The sequence below is a fragment of the Pinus tabuliformis genome, chromosome 9 (genome assembly GCF_031772625.1).
Source record: "Pinus tabuliformis cultivar Carrire ecotype Pingquan chromosome 9, CPIR1, whole genome shotgun sequence".
Classification (NCBI taxonomy): domain Eukaryota; kingdom Viridiplantae; phylum Streptophyta; class Pinopsida; order Pinales; family Pinaceae; genus Pinus; species Pinus tabuliformis.
In genome coordinates, this window is record NC_142307.1 from 887,613,395 (window position 1) to 887,632,103 (window position 18,709).

Here is an 18,709-nt window from a genome sequence, read left to right on the forward strand (position 1 = left end):
GCCATCCACTAATTCTAGACTAAAACACAACACCATAGTACTTGGACACAACAAGTGTTTGCATTTTATAACCATGCCTCTTATAGGTAATAAATACACCCTTAGGAGTATTGGATGCATGTAAATCACAATCGCAACATTGGCCTCTTCATTCAGATTTTGCATCATTCTGGAACAAAGCACAACACCATTATACTTAGACACAACAAGTGTATGTTTTTCATTAGTAAGCCTCTTATAGGTAGTACACAAATCCTTGTGAATTCTACATACATGTAGATCACTATTGCAACGTTGACTTCCTAATTTAACTACTGCATCATGAGTAAAATCCTTATTTGTCAACCTATGACTTGACACTAGCATAATTGGCACCATATCTTCACTCATTATGAAATTGTGTTGAAATGTGGCAATAAGAATATTCCAATTTAATTTGTCCTTGAATTAAATTGTGAATTAAAATCGAATTTAGTCTTAACAGCTACTTGGAAATAATTAATTAATTCGATTTGAATTAATTAGTTGGAGAAATTCAAGTTAGAAGACTTTCTGAAGTCATGCAAGAGTTATCCCTTAAATTAAGGAGATAAGATTGAGTTGTAATTAGTTAACTCAATTTATTGAGTTAAGTCCAGTTAAATTAGTTCCAAACTGTTTGAGGAACTAAAAGAGAGTTAACAGTCAGTTGATGCATGCATGCACTCAACTAGTGTACTCTAGTTAACTGAAGATTCCCTCATCAGAAACTCATGCATGTCTATTATGAGAAAGACCCAGTTGAGATTAAATTCAAGGACAGTGTACTATCAGTTGCATGTGCTTTCTTATAAAGAAACCTCATGCATGCAGAAGGATCATTCCTTGAGGATTGCGCAGTTCTGACAGTGTGTGAGATCAAAGTGTTCCACTTGGTTGAAGGTGAATCATCTCAGAGGAACAACACAAGGAAATAGGAGCTTGGAGGGCAGAGAGGAAGGCTGGAGAGAAGCTTTGATTGCCTGTGAGCATCTGTGAGGATTGTACTCAGAGCTGGCTAGCTGTGAGAGCTAAGGCTTTGTATAATTCCTATGTATTTCCACCTTGTATGATAATACAGATAGTGGGGTTTTTAGCTGAGGCTTTCCCCAAAGTATTTTCATGTGTATTGTGCATTGATTCTTCTTCTTATTATTATATTGTTCAGCTCGATCTTTAAGCTTCCGCTAATTGATAGTAGAAGTAGGTTATAGTATTCTACTTTGATTTATATTGCATTATCGGGTTAACCTACCAGCAAATTTTCTACATGGTATCGGAGCTGTAAACAATATATTGAGAAGAGAATTTGAAGTTTGAAGTTCAAGGTTGCAAGTGCAAATCAAATTCATATCATATTTCAAGGTTGGCCAATGGCATTCTATGGCTTGCGACTCGAGTATGCCTTGGAAGGTAGCTCAAATACATAGCATAGAAAGATAGAATGGAGGTTGTATTAAAAGACGGTGACTTGAAGGATTTCATTGATCAAGAAACCCCAAAGCCAGCTTCAACTAATGCACAAGAGTTGGCTGAGTGGAAGAAGTGTGTGGTGAAAGTGAGACGGATCATCCTTGAGGGAGTTCAAGACCATATTTTCTCGAGTCTCCATGGGAAGGATACTCCATTTTCAATGTGGAAGATATTGAAGGACCTCTACCAGAACAGTAGCAACCAAATGAAATTGGTGCTCAAGGATAAGCTTCAAAATATCAAGATGGAGAAGGGCGATACTATTTCCACATATCTGAACAAGCTCACCACCTATAGAGATGAGCTTGGCAGTGTGGGAATAACTACTACCGATGATGATATGGTGAGCCTCGCTCTCCTTGGCCTTCCAAAGAGTTGGAATAGCTACCAGGACTCTGTGAATGGAAGGGAGAAACTACCGGATTGGGAACGACTGTGGTCAAATCTTATGCAGGAGGAGATTAGGAGGAGCACACGAGATGGTTCTTCATCTAAGAATGATGATGAAGAAAATCTGGCCTTAGCAATTAAGGCAAGGAGAGGGAAGGGGAAGGTTGCCAATTCCAAATCGAATTCTTCTCATGGAGGGAAGAAGGGTAACATGTCTAAAGTGAGATTCTTTAATTGTCACAAGATGGGACATTATGCGACTAATTTCCCATCGAAGAAGTCCAAGAAGGGATCCTCGGAAGGATTGAAAGGTGAGGCATTAGCCTCTCAGTTAGAAATGGACTTTACCCTCATCACATGCATGGTGTCATTGATGATGGGTTGTGTCTGGTATCTTGAACGTGGAGCCTCATTCCACATGACTGGCGATAAAAGTCTCTTCAGTGCCTTGGAGGAGAAAGACCTCAAAATTCACATAGAGATGGGTGACGACGGAAGGTATGGTGCTTCAGGAGTGGGCACAGTTTCTTTTCAGAGGGAGCATGAACCTCCTATCACCTTGACAGAAGTGAAGTATGTGCCTGGACTGAAGAAGAACTTGGTATCGGTCGCAATTTTGGAGGACAAAGGCTGTGATGTTGTCTTCAGTAAAGGAAAGGCATTCCTAAGACACATAGCCACGGGTCAGACCAAGAGGATACGGATTTAGGTGAAGAATATCTATAAACTAGAGGTAGATGATTGTGCAGCATTGAGTACAAAAGTAGAATTGGTGTAGAGCCAAGACATTGGCGAGTTATGGCACAGGCGGTTGGGCCATTTGGATCATGGGGCTCTGAAGATAATGCAACAGATATCTACAGGACTTCCCAAAGGTAAACTTGAGCAAGTTGACACATGCAAATGTTGTGCCTTGGGAAATTACACCAAGTCTTCCTTTCATGATCGATACAGTCGAGCAAAGGCTATCTTAGAGCGAGTTCATACTGATGTGTGTGGACCATTATCGATGACATCCACAACGAAGCAAAGGTATTATGTGATTTTCATTAATGACTATTCTCATAAATGCTAGATTTATTTCATGCAGAAGAAGGACCAAACCTTCACAAAGTTTTGTGAGTTCAAAGCTTTGGTCGAGAAAGAGTCAAGGAAGAAGATCAAGGCCTTGAGAAGCGACAATGGTGGAGAATATGTCTCTCAAGAGTTTAAGGACTTCTGTATAGCAAAAGGAATTAAACGAGAGTTGACAGCACCTCATAACCCACAACAAAATGGGGTGGCCGAGAGTAAGAATTGAACTATTGTAGGGGCAGCACGGGCAATGTTGCATGACCAAGGCCTACCACTTCACTTGTGGGCTGAGGCATGCAACACAACGGTCTATTTGCAGAATAGAAGCCCGCATCGCATACTTGGGATGAAGACACCAAAGGAAGCTTTCTCCCGTAAGAGACCAGATGTGGGTTACTTCAAAATCTTTGGCTCATCGGTATATTGTCATGTGACAAAGGATGCACGGAAGAAGCTTGAGCCGATAGTAGAGTTGGGGATACTTGTGGGGACACTGATATACCTCACAACTATCGGGTGTACTTTCCTACCAGTCGGAGGACAGTGGTTCGCAGAGATCTCAAGTTTGAAGAGCAGAAGGCCATGTGAGTTTCCCTTGAGAGGGAGCTCAAACCACAGGCTGTGGAGGAATTGTTGGTTCCTAAGGAGGAGGAGCCTCAGACTGATGCAAAGCAGCCGCATGCAGAGGTTCCAGGAATGGAGACATCCACTCAAGCGAAGTCTTCCAGAGATGGATGGAAGTGCACAAGAGAAGCTAACAGATTGTTGGAGGATGCGAGAGAGAATGTGGGAGCACCATCTTCTCAGCACAGACAGAGGAGGTCACCTGAGAGGTACACTGGATACATGGCCCTTGCTGGGGAATGTGTTGAGACCGAGCCATCTTCCTTTGAGGAAGCAGTGCAGCAGCCGATTTGGGTTGATGCTATGGTGGAGGAGTATGACTCCATAGTTCGTAACAGTGTTTGGGACGTGGTTCCGAGACCGGAGAACAAGTCAGTTGTGAGTTCCCGTTGGCTTTACAAGGTAAAGCAAGTTGTTGATGATGGGAGGATCATGTTGCTGCAGTATATTTCGACAGAGGAGCAAGATGCTGACATTTTGACAAAGGCATTGTCAAAGTGTAAATTCGAGTTCCATAGAGACAGGATTGGGGTGGCAGATAATCCCTTTCTTGTTGAGAGGGAGTGTTGAAATGTGGCAACAAGAATATTCCAATTTAATTTGTCCTTGAATTAAAATCCAATTTAGTCTTAACAGCTACTTGGAAATAATTAATTAATTTGATTTGAATTAATTAGTTGGAGAAATTCAAGTTAGAAGTCTTTCTGAAGTCATGCAAGAGTTATCCCTTAAATTAAGGAGATATGATTGAGTTATATTTGAGTTGTAATTAGTTAACTCAGTTTACTGAGTTAAGTCTAGTTAAATTAGTTTCAAACTGTTTGAGGAACTAAAAGAGAGTTAACAGTGAGTTGATGCATGCATGCACTCAACTAGTGTACTCTAGTTAACTGAAGATTCCCTCATCAGAAACTCATGCATGTCTATTCTGAGAAAGACCCAGTTGAGATTAAAGTCAAGGACATTGTACTATCAGTTGCATGTGTTTTCTTATAAAGAAACCTCATGCATGCAGAAGGATCATTCCTTGAGGATTGCGCAGTTCTAACAGTGTGTGAGATCAGAGTGTTCCACTTGGTTGAAGGTGAATCATCCCAGAGGAACAACGCAAGGAAATAGGAGCTTGGAGGGTAGAGAGGAAGGCTGGAGAGAAGCTTTGATTGCCTGTGAGCATCTGTGAGGATTGTATAGAGAGCTCGCTAGCTGCGAGAGCTAAGGCTTTGTATAATTCCTATGTATTTCCACCTTGTATGATAATACAGATAGTGGGGTTTTTAGCTGAGGCTTTCCCCAAAGTATTTTCATGTGTATTGTGCATTGATTCTTCTTCTTCCCGGCTCAAAAGATGGGTGTTCTCAATACCCTTGCTACTCGGGCCCTAAGGATCTCTGACAAAAAGAGCTTTGAGAATGAAAAATCCCATCTGCTTGATGTCTTTGTTGAGAATGGTTATAGTAGATACTTGGGTCAGAGGGCTTTTCGTAAAGCTTCCAAGAACTCTCTGACTAAAAGGGAACCGAAGGAACGGATTCCAGGTGTCCATCTTCCGTATGTTCAAGGGACCACTGATAGAATTGGAAGGATTCTCAGGAAGCATAGTATCCCTGTGACCTTTAGGCCCTTGAACACCATTCGTAGGTCCCTAAGATCTGTGAAGGATCCTATCGACCCTAAGGATATGAAAGGTGTTTATTTGATCCCATGTTCCTGTGGGACCCCCTATATTGGGGAGACTGGTCGCTCCATTAATCAAAGGATTAGCGAACACGCAGCGGACCTTAAACATAGGCGAGCTAAGTCTTCCGCTTTAGCTGAACATGCTGAAAAAACCAATCATCATGTTTGTATTGAGGAGGCTAGTGTTATTGCTAAGGTTTCGCATTTCCATCATCGTAAATTTAGGGAAGCGCTTGAGATTGAAAAAAGGCCATGCAATCTCAATAGAGAGGATGGCTGGAAAATCAGTAGGTGTTGGGTCCCAGCACTCTCTTCCTAGTTGGTTTTCCGCCCTCCTCTTTAGGTTTTTTACTTTACTATTTTATTTTTGTATTTTATTTTTATTGAGTTCTTTTTGGTTAATTTTACTTATTTATTATTTTATATATTATTTATGTATTTACTAATTATTATTATTAACTAATTTAGTTTAACTAATTTATATTTATTTAATATTTATTCATTGATTTATTTATTTATTTACTTTTTATTTTTATTTTCTAGACTTTTTATCTTTTTTCTAACTAACCTAACCTCCTTTTGATCTTCTATATAACTATCTTTCCTTTTAATTATTAATTTTTAATAATATTTTTAAATAAGATTAATTTATAGGCTTTAAATTTAGAATTTAAGGTCATTTATTTATTATTATTTTATTTTATTTTTATCTTTATTGTTAATTTTATTTTATTTATTATTGTTTAACTGATTTATTTACTTTTTATTTATTTATTTTTATTTTATTTTATTTTTATTTTTTATTTTTATTTTTATTTTATTATTAATTTTTATTTTAGCTTAGACTTTTTAACTAATTTTTCTAACTGACCTATCCTCCTTTTGATTTTATTTATTTTTCCATTTATTTATTAATTAATTTATAATTTTTAATATTTTTAATAAGATTAATTTATATATTACTTAGGCTTTTAAGGTCCTTTATTCAACTAAATTTCCTTCTATATTTTAATTAGCTTATAATTTTTAATAATATTTTTGAACTTTATTCCCCTCATAAATATATTATATATTTTTTTGGTCCTTAATCTTACTAATTAAACTATTATAATAATTTTGATCCCGGTCCTAGAGTCAAACTAGCCGTTGGTCTAGTTAGCCGTTGGAGGCTCCGCTCAAACTATTTAACATGCTAAGCTGGATCTGTTTCTTCAACTTGTCCTGACGATGAACCACACTAGTTGGTTCGAAACGCGTCGACAAATGGTTTTCCATGTGATTTTCGCCGAAGAATCTCTCTCTAACTCGATCTTTAAGCTTCTGCAAATTGATAGTAGAAGTAGGTTATAGTATTCTACTTGGATTTATATTGCATTATCGGGTTAACCTACCATTAGATTTTCTACAGATTGTATCTCTCTCACATAGTCTTAGCCCAACCCTGACTTGTTAATGGTTAACATGTCCCTTCAATAATTGAATGTATTGAGATATATAATGTGTCACTCCTTATTTTGGATGACTATGATGACTCTTAGACAACAATGCTTCTTTTCTACAACAATATCTCTAGTTTTTCCTAGCACACCCTACTATATTGCATATCTAATCTATCCACCAAGAATACCTCCTTCTGCCTCCTTTGGTTATAACACAAAACAAGCCTACCTCCTTTACATGGTATCTTTAGGTTTCCTTATTTGTTATCGCTTGCTCAACTAGATATTGTGACTCATAGTGCCAACCACACCTAGATATCTTTCAGGCCATCACAGACAAGAATGAGCACACGACCAAGGTAGTGGCTGAGGCATGCAAGTCTGTCACGGAACTGGACATTCCTGAAGATGAGCCAGTGGATGTTCGAATTCGGAAGCTCGCTGTCGGAGTGCGCAAAGCAAGGACAAAATTGGAAAAGGTTTAGTTTGAACTGAACCTTAGATTGCAGAACTTGCGGTTGAAGGCCCAAACTTCAACTCCGCCTGAAGTCAGAGAGTACCGTGAGGCAACTGTTAGGGACGTCGTTGCAGCAATAGATAGCACAGTAAAGGATTGCACTGCGCTCTTCGAGCAGTCACTCAAAGTAGTCACCAGCTTACAGGAGGATCCCAATGTGTAGAGGCTGGAAACAGAGGCGCGGGAGCTACAGTAGTGATATGACGAGGTTAAAGCGACGGCGCGCACCGTCGGCATTACCCAAACGCTAGCAAAGTTGCAGGAAGCAAAGGCACTGAAAGAGCAGGTAGACACAACACAACACAGGGAAGCATTATTGAAGGCTTGATTAAAGCCTTGGCTAGACAAAGCATGTGTGTTCACGACCACCATTGAAGGCAAATTGGCTAGTCTACAGGAAACACAGCAGAAGGTACAGGTAGATGGCGCAAGGCCAGCGACGAAGCAGTTGGTTGAGCAGATGAAGCAAGCGGAAACACAGTGGACCGCCAAAGTCGTAGTGGTACAAGTGGAGTTGGGAGGTCTTCACGATAGGATCTCTGTGCCAGCAGAGTGACTCGAGGGTGAGTCACCATATTTGTGTTGGGGCCCTGTTGGGAACGAGTCCCCTGGGGCCAATTTTGGGGTTAAAAGCCCAATTTTTGGGGCTAAAGGCCCAAGTTTTGTGTAAAGAATGTGAAGTCTCGGCATTTTGTGGCTGCGGAACACGAAGATGTAAAGAGTTACTAAGGGTTTTTTACCCTTATTTTGTATAAGTCATGTCGGTTTTAGAGATCTACACATGGTCCACGGACCATGAGATTGTATAAAAAGGGAGTCTTAAAATAGTCTAAGGCAGTTCAGTTCAGTAGAGTCTTGTTATGTTTTATGTATGGGTTTGTGAGATCTAAGAGTGAAGAGTCTTAGTGTAGGAAAAGGATTTGCAGCTGAGTGCGCAGAGGCCTAGGGTAGAAGTTCACAGCTGAGTGTGCGAACCCCTACAGCTGTGTGTGTAGGGTAGTCAGAGTCTGTACTGGAAATCTAGATTATCAATAAAGAGGAATATTATGTAATTACCTATGTATGTGTTATTTTACTTATGTTATGAATGTTGTGATTATGTTATGTTGAATATTGGAGTATGAAGTAATGCTATATTAATGCGGGAATCTATGTATTTTACTTTGTCATATGAACGTAAGTAGGAATATATGTTTACACGAAGATAACCATAACGCATATTAAAGTAACCAATACTTAAGTGAATCTGGGTAGATACAGAAGTAAGAGTAATTACAAGAGGCGCGTAAGTGCCTGATCTATCTATTTAGGGTCTGCGAAAGATGATAGGAGACTTTCGCATAGGCTTTGAGGATGAATAAGAGAAGTACTTTGGTATGCCCTAAAGGGCTTATCAATCTGCATGAAGGAAGGTTAAGGAAAATAACCAACATCACAACCATCTCAGGGTGTGGAAACTTGGTTCCTGCATTCCCCCATACTACTTCGGGTGAGACTTCAGTCCGCGCTCCACGGATTGATGACGAAAGGGCCAGTAGTGTAGGGATTTGCTTGACTACTTAACGCTGAACATGGGTCAGGGCCCATCAAGCCAACAAATCATTCCGTTGCCAGGACCGGGATTTGCATAATGAGATGTGTGATGTTGCATCATTGGAATCCAACTAAGAAGGAGATTGAAGATTGGTTGGATAGAAAGATCCACAAATTCGCGATGCAAGAAAATACAAATCTGCGATTGACAAAAGAATAGTGGTTGGATAGATATTTGTACACAGAGATACACGAAATCTTCTTCTGTTCCTTCCCGATTGAATTATACGACTGGATCGTGAAATTGGAAGACGGCTAGGGGAGGTGGAGGCTTGACGGTCCAATTGTCTGGACCCCGGAGTTAGTGCAGAAATTGGAAGCCTCTGAAGATAAGATCGTGCATGTTGTCGATCACTGGCTTGACCGCATCATAGGAGGGTTTGTGACAAAGTTCGCTCTCGATACTTCGGTCAGTTACGGCGAAGCAGAGCGCCGCTTCTTCAAAGGGTCGCGAGGTAAGTATTTGAAATCATTAAATACTTGGATTAAGATGCTCTTATGTGAAAAGCGGATTATGCAGTTACCTTGATATTTGGGGCTACGCGAAGTGGAAGGACTTTTAGGGACGAAGGAAGAAAAGGCCCTGAATATAGCCCGTTAATTGAGCCTCCTCTGAGTGACAATGAAGGAGCAACACAGGCTTCTCCGTTGAGCGCTATTCAGTTGATAAGACAAGGATTCCCGTTGAATACCTACACTGCCTCCATCCTCACCTCATCCACCCACACTGCCTCCATCATCACCTCCACCACTTACCCCCTCATCCACACTGCTGCCACCTCCAACACTGTTCAAGATGGTGAACTCCGTAAAGCTACCTGTGTTCAAGGGTGTAGGAAATGAAGATCTGGACCAGTTTTGGTTCATCGTGAAGGCTGTATGGGAAGCTTGGGGTATCACGAATGATCAAATGAAGAAATCAACTTTGGTCAGTGCTTTTTAGGACTGCGCACTAACTTGGTATATTAAGTACTGCACTGGTAATCCGATGTCCGCGTTGGCAGATATCCAGACTGTACTGAATAAGGAATTTAGTAGACCTAAGTTTGAGGCGCAATCAATTATGGGATTCAAAGAGATCATGATGAAGCCTGGTGAGACACCCTGGGATTTGGATTAGAGATTGAAGTGTATGATCCATGAAGCCAACATGAATATGACTGATGGGCAGCACCACGAATGGTTTGTAGCCTCGCTCCTACCTCATCTAAGGGTTGTGCTATCACAACAAAAGATTAGGACCCAGACAAAAGCTCTGGAAATCGCAATGAGATTACACGAGATGCCGATGCAAGATGCTAATCTGGGGGTTCAACAGATTCATGCTAGTTGCAGAACCTTTTCCTCGAAATGCAAAGTCTAAACAAGATAGAACAGCTCGGCCAGAGGTGCACGAAGAAGTATGGTGCCTAAAGTGCAAAAGCTAGGGGCATGACAAAGATCACTGTCTAGTTTTCGCGAATTATGTTGCAGCAAGGGGACCAATGCCTTTGAGGCCGGAAGCGGCAGAAGGGCCAAGTGCAGGGCCCGTGCTATGGTGTGCTATCTGTCAGGTAGCTAGGAAATATGCGACAGACAATTTCCATTTGCTGCAGAAATTCATACAGACACCGCAATAACTCTTCTGCAACTTCTATCAATCTGTGGGTCACGATGAGTGCAATTTCCGGAGTTATGAATTGATGATGGACAAGACACTTGCATATAGGGTGCAAGAAGAAACGCGGCCCATGGACTAAGGCACGGGAGGAACGCGAGGTGAGTATTAGGGGTGTGAACGAGGCAGAGGTGGAGGAGGACTTGGTAGAGGTCGAGGGCAGATTATTTGTTACAATTGTGGAGGACGAGGACACTACGTGCAAGATTTCTCAAATCCGACGCGGTTTTCATGTCGTTATTGTACTCAGTTTGACCATGCGATGGAGGATTTCCCTATATTGTTAGCTAAGAAGCGAGAAGGGGGCGCAGCCTCGACAACCGACTCAAAACCTGTAGACGATGAGGGCTGAGCCTCGCGAGGAAGACCCTAAGGTAAATATTGTGTTGCGGAGTGGAGTGACAACTGGTGAGGATAAGGGGAAGCAGCCCGAAGAAGGCGTGTGGGTCCGCAAAGCACCAGAAAAGAAAACGGGGTTTGATCTAGAACGCGCAAAAGAAACATTTATGGAAGCGAATAAAAGTTTCGATGAAGCCTATACCTCAGGGAGTCATGAGAAACTGGTTAAAGAAATGGACATGTCCATGATTACCACATTCTTGGAGACCTGCATGAAACTTCTCCACGATAGTAAGGTTGTGAAGGGACTGCAGGAGCTAATCAATAGGTGTGCTGGCAAGGAAACCGCTACTGATGGACCACGCGTAGTTAGGAAGCTTGGTAAGCATAAGGCACGAATTGGATGTGAGATGAGACTCACCGTGCAGATAGGAGAGTACGAAATGGACCAAGTTATCTTGGACCTAGGGCTCGACGTGAATGTTTTGCCCAAACAAACGTGGGAGAAAATGGGGAGACAAGCACTACAGTGGTCTCTCATTCAGTTAAGGATGGCGAATCAACAGAAAATCATCCTAGTCAGGAGGTTGCACAGGGTAACAATTGATATTGAAGGCGCGAGCGCACTAGCTGATTTTGAAGTGATAGAGATTGTGGATGACAACAATCCCTACTCCGTGCTCCTAGGGATCGATTGGGCCACTGACATGAATGGGGTAATTAATCTGAAGAAGTGAAAGATGATATTTGAAAAGAAATCGCTCCACGTAGTGGTGCCACTGGACCCTATAGAAGGACCACGCTATCTTGAACCGGTCCGCGATTATGAAAGTGATGATGATTTGGACCAGCTTTGCAAGATAACGGCGCAGGATCAGGATTAGGTGAATCCGACAACAGACGGATGTATTGCATGGGACCACGAGAGCTCATGCACATTAGATTTGGACGAAGAATTAGAGCACTAACAGAATCGACTACATGAAGTATCTACGTTGCGATGTAATATGATGACCAAATCATTGCACTGTGTATCATCAAAGATAAGAAATCTACCTCATTATGATGGGTTAACTGATATTTATCACTTTTTGGATGCATTTGAAGGCAAGTACCAAAGAAGCATCGCTTCCAGGCATTAGATTGGGTGTTGCGCGCTACGCTCGCGAGATGGTGGGGTACACACAAAGATAGTTTTGATGATTGGCACGAATATAGGAGGATGATGAGGGTGCGCTTTGGTCATTCAAAGGTGTGATTAACAGAAAAATATGATGGGAGAAATGATCCGCGCGACCATTTGGACAAATGGACTGAAGTATACAAAGTGAAGCCTCAACTGGAGTGGGTCCATCTGTTTTGCCATACCTTGGATGTTATACCAATGAATTGGTACTTGGAGACGAAACTTCGCCATGGCACCGAAGAATGAGATATTTTGCGCCAAGGATTTTTTATGGCGTTCAGTTTTGAGGATGGATTTGAATCTATCGACGAAGCGTTGCAGGAGGTTAAGACGACAATTTTTAGGATATTGCAGGATCCTCTAGATTTGATTCAACCTGATTGGACAACCCAGCTGAGCCATGCGCTGGAGTGCTACAATGTCATAGTGGACAAAGAAGATGAAGAACCGAGGAAGATTAATATCCCAAAGACTAAAGGTCACCGTGAAGTCGAAGGACCGCAACTAGAGAAACCAAACATAATTGAGCAGCTCAAAACCAAGTAGGTGAACATTGGCACGGAGGCAGAGCCAAATTTTACAAAGATTGGGGACTACTGGGACGACGCGACAGTAGATAAGTTCGCCGAACTACTTTGCGAATATCAAGATCTATTTCCCACGAAGGTTTCAGATCTAAAAGGGATAATAGGGGACTTGGGTGTCATGAAGATCACCCTAAAACTAGACGCAAAACCTGTGAAGAAAAGACCTTACTGCCTCAAACTGAACATAAAGAAAGGGTCCGCTTAGAGTTAGATAAGATGCTTGCAGCAGGTATTATTGAACCAGTGGAAAAATCTGATTGGGTAAGCCCAATAGTGGTTCAGGAAAAGAAGCAGAAGGAAGAAATAAGGATATGTGTAGATCTCAGGAAGTTGAATGACGTCTGCATGCATGATCCCTTCCCAACTCCGTTCACCGATGAGGTCCTGGATAATGTTGGCGGCCATGAAGCATATTCGTTCACCGATGGGTTCTCTGGGTACCAACAGATCAAGATCGCACATGAGGATAGAAGTAAGACGACCTTCGTGACTTAATGGGGATGCTTCCAGTATACAATGATGCCTTTTGGGTTGAAGAACGTGTCGGCGATCTTTTTGCGCGTAGTCATCGTGACGTTCAAGGATTTCATTCATAAATTTCTGGAAGTATACATTGACGATTGGACAGTGTTCAAACTAGTGAAGCACCATGTGGCAAGTCTGTGGTTAATGCTAGATACATGCCAGAGGTATCAGATCGTGCTCAATCTGAAGAAATGTTTGTTCTGTCTTCCTTTTGGGATCTTGCTGGGTCAGGTGGTATGCAGACAAGGCTTGATGGTAGACCCTACGAAGATCACAGTCATAATCAATTTGGAGGCGCCAAGGAGTGTGAAACAACTGCGTGCAACATTGGGGCATACAAGATACTATAGGAAATTCATCAAGAGCTATGCCCAGATCACCGCGCCGATGGAAAAATTGTTAAAAAGGGATGTTACGTTCTGTTGGAATGAAGAATGCCAGAAGAGCTTGGATGTGCTAAAGGAGAAAATGGTCACCCCGCCAATCCTAGTCTTCCTAGATTGGAAGAAGGAATTTCATGTGCATGTGGATGCGTCATGTACTATGTTGGGAGTGGTACTAACACAAGTCGGTGAAGGGGACTTGGATCACCCTATAGAGTTCGCAAGTAGGAAGCTATCCAAAGCTGAGAAAAATTATTCCACGACAGAGTGCGAAGCATTAGCTATGGTGTACGCGCTCCAAAAGTTCAGGCATTATTTGTTGGGCGGACATTTTAAGATGTATACAGACCATTCAGCATTGAAATACCTAGTCAACAAGCCTATGTTGGGGGGGAAGATATGCAGGTGGTTGTTATTGTTCCAGGAGTATGATTTTGAAGTTATTGTGAAATCAGGATGCTTGAATGTTGGACCCGATCATCTGTCGCGCATTGAAACTGGCGAAGAGCCTACTAATTTGGAGGAAGGATTTCCTGACATGCAACTCTTTATAGTGTGTGTTGCAGACAACCACTTTGAAGATATTATACACTTCCTGATGACAGGTACGACTCCGGAAGGATATACAAGCCAACAGAAGAAGCAACTGGTAGTGTGCGTGGCAGACTTTTCTGTCATTGCAGGGCACTTGTACAAAATGGGACCAGATGAAATATTGTGACGTTATGTGCCAAATTTTGAACGAAACAGCATCCTCGCTGAGGCTCATGGCGGAGCCACGGGAGGTCATTATGCAGGAAAAGCAACAACGCAGAAGATTCTACGCATTGGGTTGTGGTGCCCGACCTTGCATAAGGATTCAAAAGTGTATTGTAGGGAATGTGACGCATGCCAAATGACTAGAAAACCCTTGCGCATGGATGAGTTGTCATTGAATCCTCAGATATCGCTACAGCCCTTCGAGAAGTGGGTGATTGACTTTGTAGGACCAATTCAGCCTCCAGGGAAGAAGATGGGTGCGCAGTACATCATCACCGCGACTGAGTACTTAACCAGATGGGTGGAGGCGCAACCTGTGAAGGACTGTACAAGTGCAACAACAGCCAAATTCATCTTTGAGTACGTGCTGACAAGGTTTGGTTGTCCAAAAAATTTAATGAGCAATCGTGGTACACACTTTCTTAATGAGACGATTAGCGCGATGACAGAGGAATTTCAAGTTTACCATCAGAAGAGCATGCCATATCATCCGCAGGCTAATGGGATGGTGGAAGCGTTTAATAAAATATTGGAGAGCACGTTCACAAAGGTTTGCAATGCTCAAAGAAATTACTGGGATGCTCGCGTGCCCGCGGTGCTATGGGCTTATAGAATGACTTGCAAGAAGTTAACTGGACAAACGTCGTTCAGACTGGTTTATGGCGTGGAAGCTATGATGCCGATGGAATGCATTGTATCTAGTCTATGCATGGAAGCATTCACAGGAATGACGGATCATAGAGCCTTGGAGGAGAGGCTCGTGCAGCTAGCAGAGCTTGAAGAAGATAGATTTGTATTTGGATTCCATCAACAAGTTCAAAAGGAGCGCGAAAAGGCATGGCACATCGGCACATCAAACTGCACACCTTCAAGGTAAATTCCCAAGAAAATTTCGGATGCATTATCTAGGGCCATATGTCATCAAGGAGATTACCGATGGTGGAGCAGTTCAATTGGTAAAGTTGAATGGAGAACGATTACCAGGGCAAGTGAATGGTAGCTGATTGAAGCCATACACTGGCGATCTAGCTAGATGACTACATGGTGGAAGCACAGTCTTCGTGCTCCAGGCAGTTGAAAGGAGGCGCGGGACTATAAACTACACTGCCCGAGTTGGGAAGCTACGCGATTGGGGAACTGCACAAAATGAGGGCATGTCACAGCGTCAGCAAAAACGCGCGGGGAGTTGTGCTATCCAAGAAGGGACCGCGCAGGGCAGCTGGAAAGTGATCGTTATGGTCACTGTTCATGACTTGACATTGGGAAAACGGCTAAATGGAGTGGTGGGCAACATTAAAGTCGAAATTTAAGGGCAAGATCTATGATAATTCGTCGTCAATCCAGCATTTATGAACGAATTTTGGGGGGAACGGTCGGATTTGAATTAAAAAATGCCTATAAATTACAGGTGGCTACCTAGCGAAAAACACTTGGAATTTTGAGAATTGAGGTATTGATCTCTCAGGCGCGTATGAACTGTGAGTACTTTGAAGCTTTGATAGCGAGTTCAGCGTTTCATAAGTTGCCAAAGGAAACGTAGGAGTTGTTGTCTAGTATCATGTCGGTGCCTGCGGAAGCCGTGATCGTTGGAGAAGGAATGGAAGTTGAGGGAACTACCCTAGAAGTAGCAATGGCAGCTGAGGGAACTGCCCCAAAAGTAGCAATGGTAGCTGAGGGAGCTGCCCCGGAGGTTGCAAGCATCGAAGTACCAGCAGAAGTGCCTAAATCACCAAGGTCACCCAGGCTGAGGCCTACGTCGACCAAAGAGGGTCCAAAAACAAAGAAAGATAAGCAGAAAGCGCCACAGCCGATGCGCGCATCACCCAGAAAGCACCCACAAAAGGAAAAGCCCACCGTGCAGGAGAAGGGCAAGCTAATTGACCTAGAGCCTGAAGAGGATGTTGAAGAAATCCATATGGATGAGGAAGACATTGACATGGGGGCAGAGGACGTTGACGTTGAGGGGTCCAACCCTATCTCTAAACTGCCCGAGTACATTCCTCCGCACAGAGGCAAGACAAAGGTTCCAAAGGACATTGATGAAAGCAAGGTCACGTTGTTTACACCCTTGCTGCCAGACAAAATCATCTTTGAGGGACCGCGCCTGGGGCGCATCCCCCAATTAAAATTGGAGGATAGGGATTTAGATGATATAGAGCACTTTCCTCACTTAGCAATAGATCAACTCATGCACCGCGTATACTATAAAGACTCTAGTGAGACCACACTAGAGCCAAGAAAGTGGGCAAAAATGGGTGGATAAGGCTGGTCTGTTAAACATGTTGTGGGTACCGCATTATAACCGCATGCCCATAACCATGATAGTAATCAAGCAGATGATGTGATTGGTGCAAGATGGGTTCCTATGGCTAAAGGAGCCAATACTGATCACTGACATGTTGATCCATAGGATCACTTGGCTTTTGCATGTAGGAGAAAATCTGGCCATGGAATTTGGCAGAAAGACAGGTGAGCGTGACCTCGCTGAAGCAATGAAGGATAAATTTAAGCTTGCTAAGAAGCCGCGCGGCTACTCCATCACTAACATAACCAACCCCGCGGTCAAGGTAGCCGCCCAAACCCTGGCAGGAAAGATTATGAGGAAGTGTCGTGAAGATGAAGTGTTGGCACGAGTATTATCACTAGCGGCCCAATGCGCGGAGGGCGTACAGTTCAACTGGGAACACTACCTCTGTAGCGAGTTCCTTGCGAACTGTAGAGAGGCGCAGGATCAAAGAAAAATGTTTCACTATGCATGGTTGTTGCTGTCTATAGTGCTAGTCACATGACAGTTACCAGAGGATAGTCAGTTTCCTCTGGTTGCGTAGGACCTATCGGAAGTTGCGAAGTTCGCTTCACTCTAGGCTAGGAAGGACCCGCAAAGGGTCAAGGACATCAAGGTATTTTGGATCTTGATGGAGATGAGTATTCACATGGCCATCAACCACAAGCTGTGGTTGTCGCCGACAGTTTATGATCAACTGACAGAGTATGTGGAGTTCAAGGCGAACTTCCACCATGTCTCCATGTGCGTGCAAAAGGATCCTGAACAAAAGTGGTATGACCTTCCATACCTATCCATAGACAACACGATCGCAATGGTCCTTGACCACTGGCCAATAGATTGGCGCACCGCTTCGAACTTGACAGCTAGGTCTAGCAAGTCTACAGTGAAGCGAAAAAGGGAAGAGGCCAGGCTGAAGATGGAACAATTGGCCAAGAAAAGGAAGAAGGAGGCTGAGGATAAAACCAAGGTAGAGCACACTGCTGTGAAGCAACCATGAGGATAGGAAGAATAGGAGGAGTGGGGCTCTGACAGGAGCCAGACATCGCCTTCCCCGAAGACAGAGGAGGACGAACAACAATCAGAGCAGGGAGGGGAAGACCCAGAAACTACTCTGTTCCGGATTAAGCGCACCAGGGAATAGGAGAAAGTAGGGTCGCGGAAGAATTCCAAGGCCAGCAAGACTTCCCTCGACCCAATCACCTTGACTGAAGGTGATTTGAACAACATTGGTGATGCGATGAGGGATGCAATCGCAAAACTACTGCAGCAATTCGAGCAGCAGTAGAAACAGGCCTTGGGCGCCATTTAGATGGGTCTACGCGAACTGCAGATCTAGGCGTCATAGGTACAGACCAATGTGGGATGGAGCAGTGCGGCATCAACTAGTTTGGCACCTGGCACCTTAGAAGCAGCAGGGATGGTGCGCACACTAGATCCCTGGGCAATAGCACTACCGGACGGAGCGCTGACTATGGAAGCCAAAGCTGACAAGGCCACTATCAGCACCCTCAAGGGGGTTGGACTCAATTTGGCCGTGCTTCCAAGTGAAGCCCTTCACACTTTGTAGGATGGTGTGATCGTGGAACTTCGGGCCCACGAACAGCGCGCCCAACAAGTTATCAGTGAGCAGAGGATGAATAACGCTCAAATGGCTACACAGAAGAACTCCGTTATTGATCTCTTTAAGTCCATCATGGACAAGAATGAGTGCATGACCAAGGTAGTGGTTGAGGCATGCAAGTCTGTCCCAGAACTGGACATTCTCGAAGATGAGCCAATGGATGTGCGAATTCGAAAGCTCGCTATCGGAGTGCGCGAAGCGAGGAAAAAATTAGAAAAGGTTTATTTTGAACTGAACCTTAAGATTGTTGAACTTGCGTTGAAGGCCCAACCTTCGACTCCGCTTGAAGTCAGAGAGCAGCGCGATGTAGCTGTTAGGGACACCGTTGCAACAATAGATAGCGTAGTAAAGGATTGCACTACGCTCTTTGAGTAGTCGCTTGAAGTTAACACCAGCTTACAAGAGGATCCCAATGTGCAGAGACTAGAAACAGAGGTGCGGGAGCTGCAACAGTGATATGATGAGGTTAAAGCGACGACACGCACCGTCGCCATTACCCAAAGGCTAGCAAAGCTGTAGGAAGCAAAGGCGCTGAAAGAGCAGGTGGACGCAGCACAACA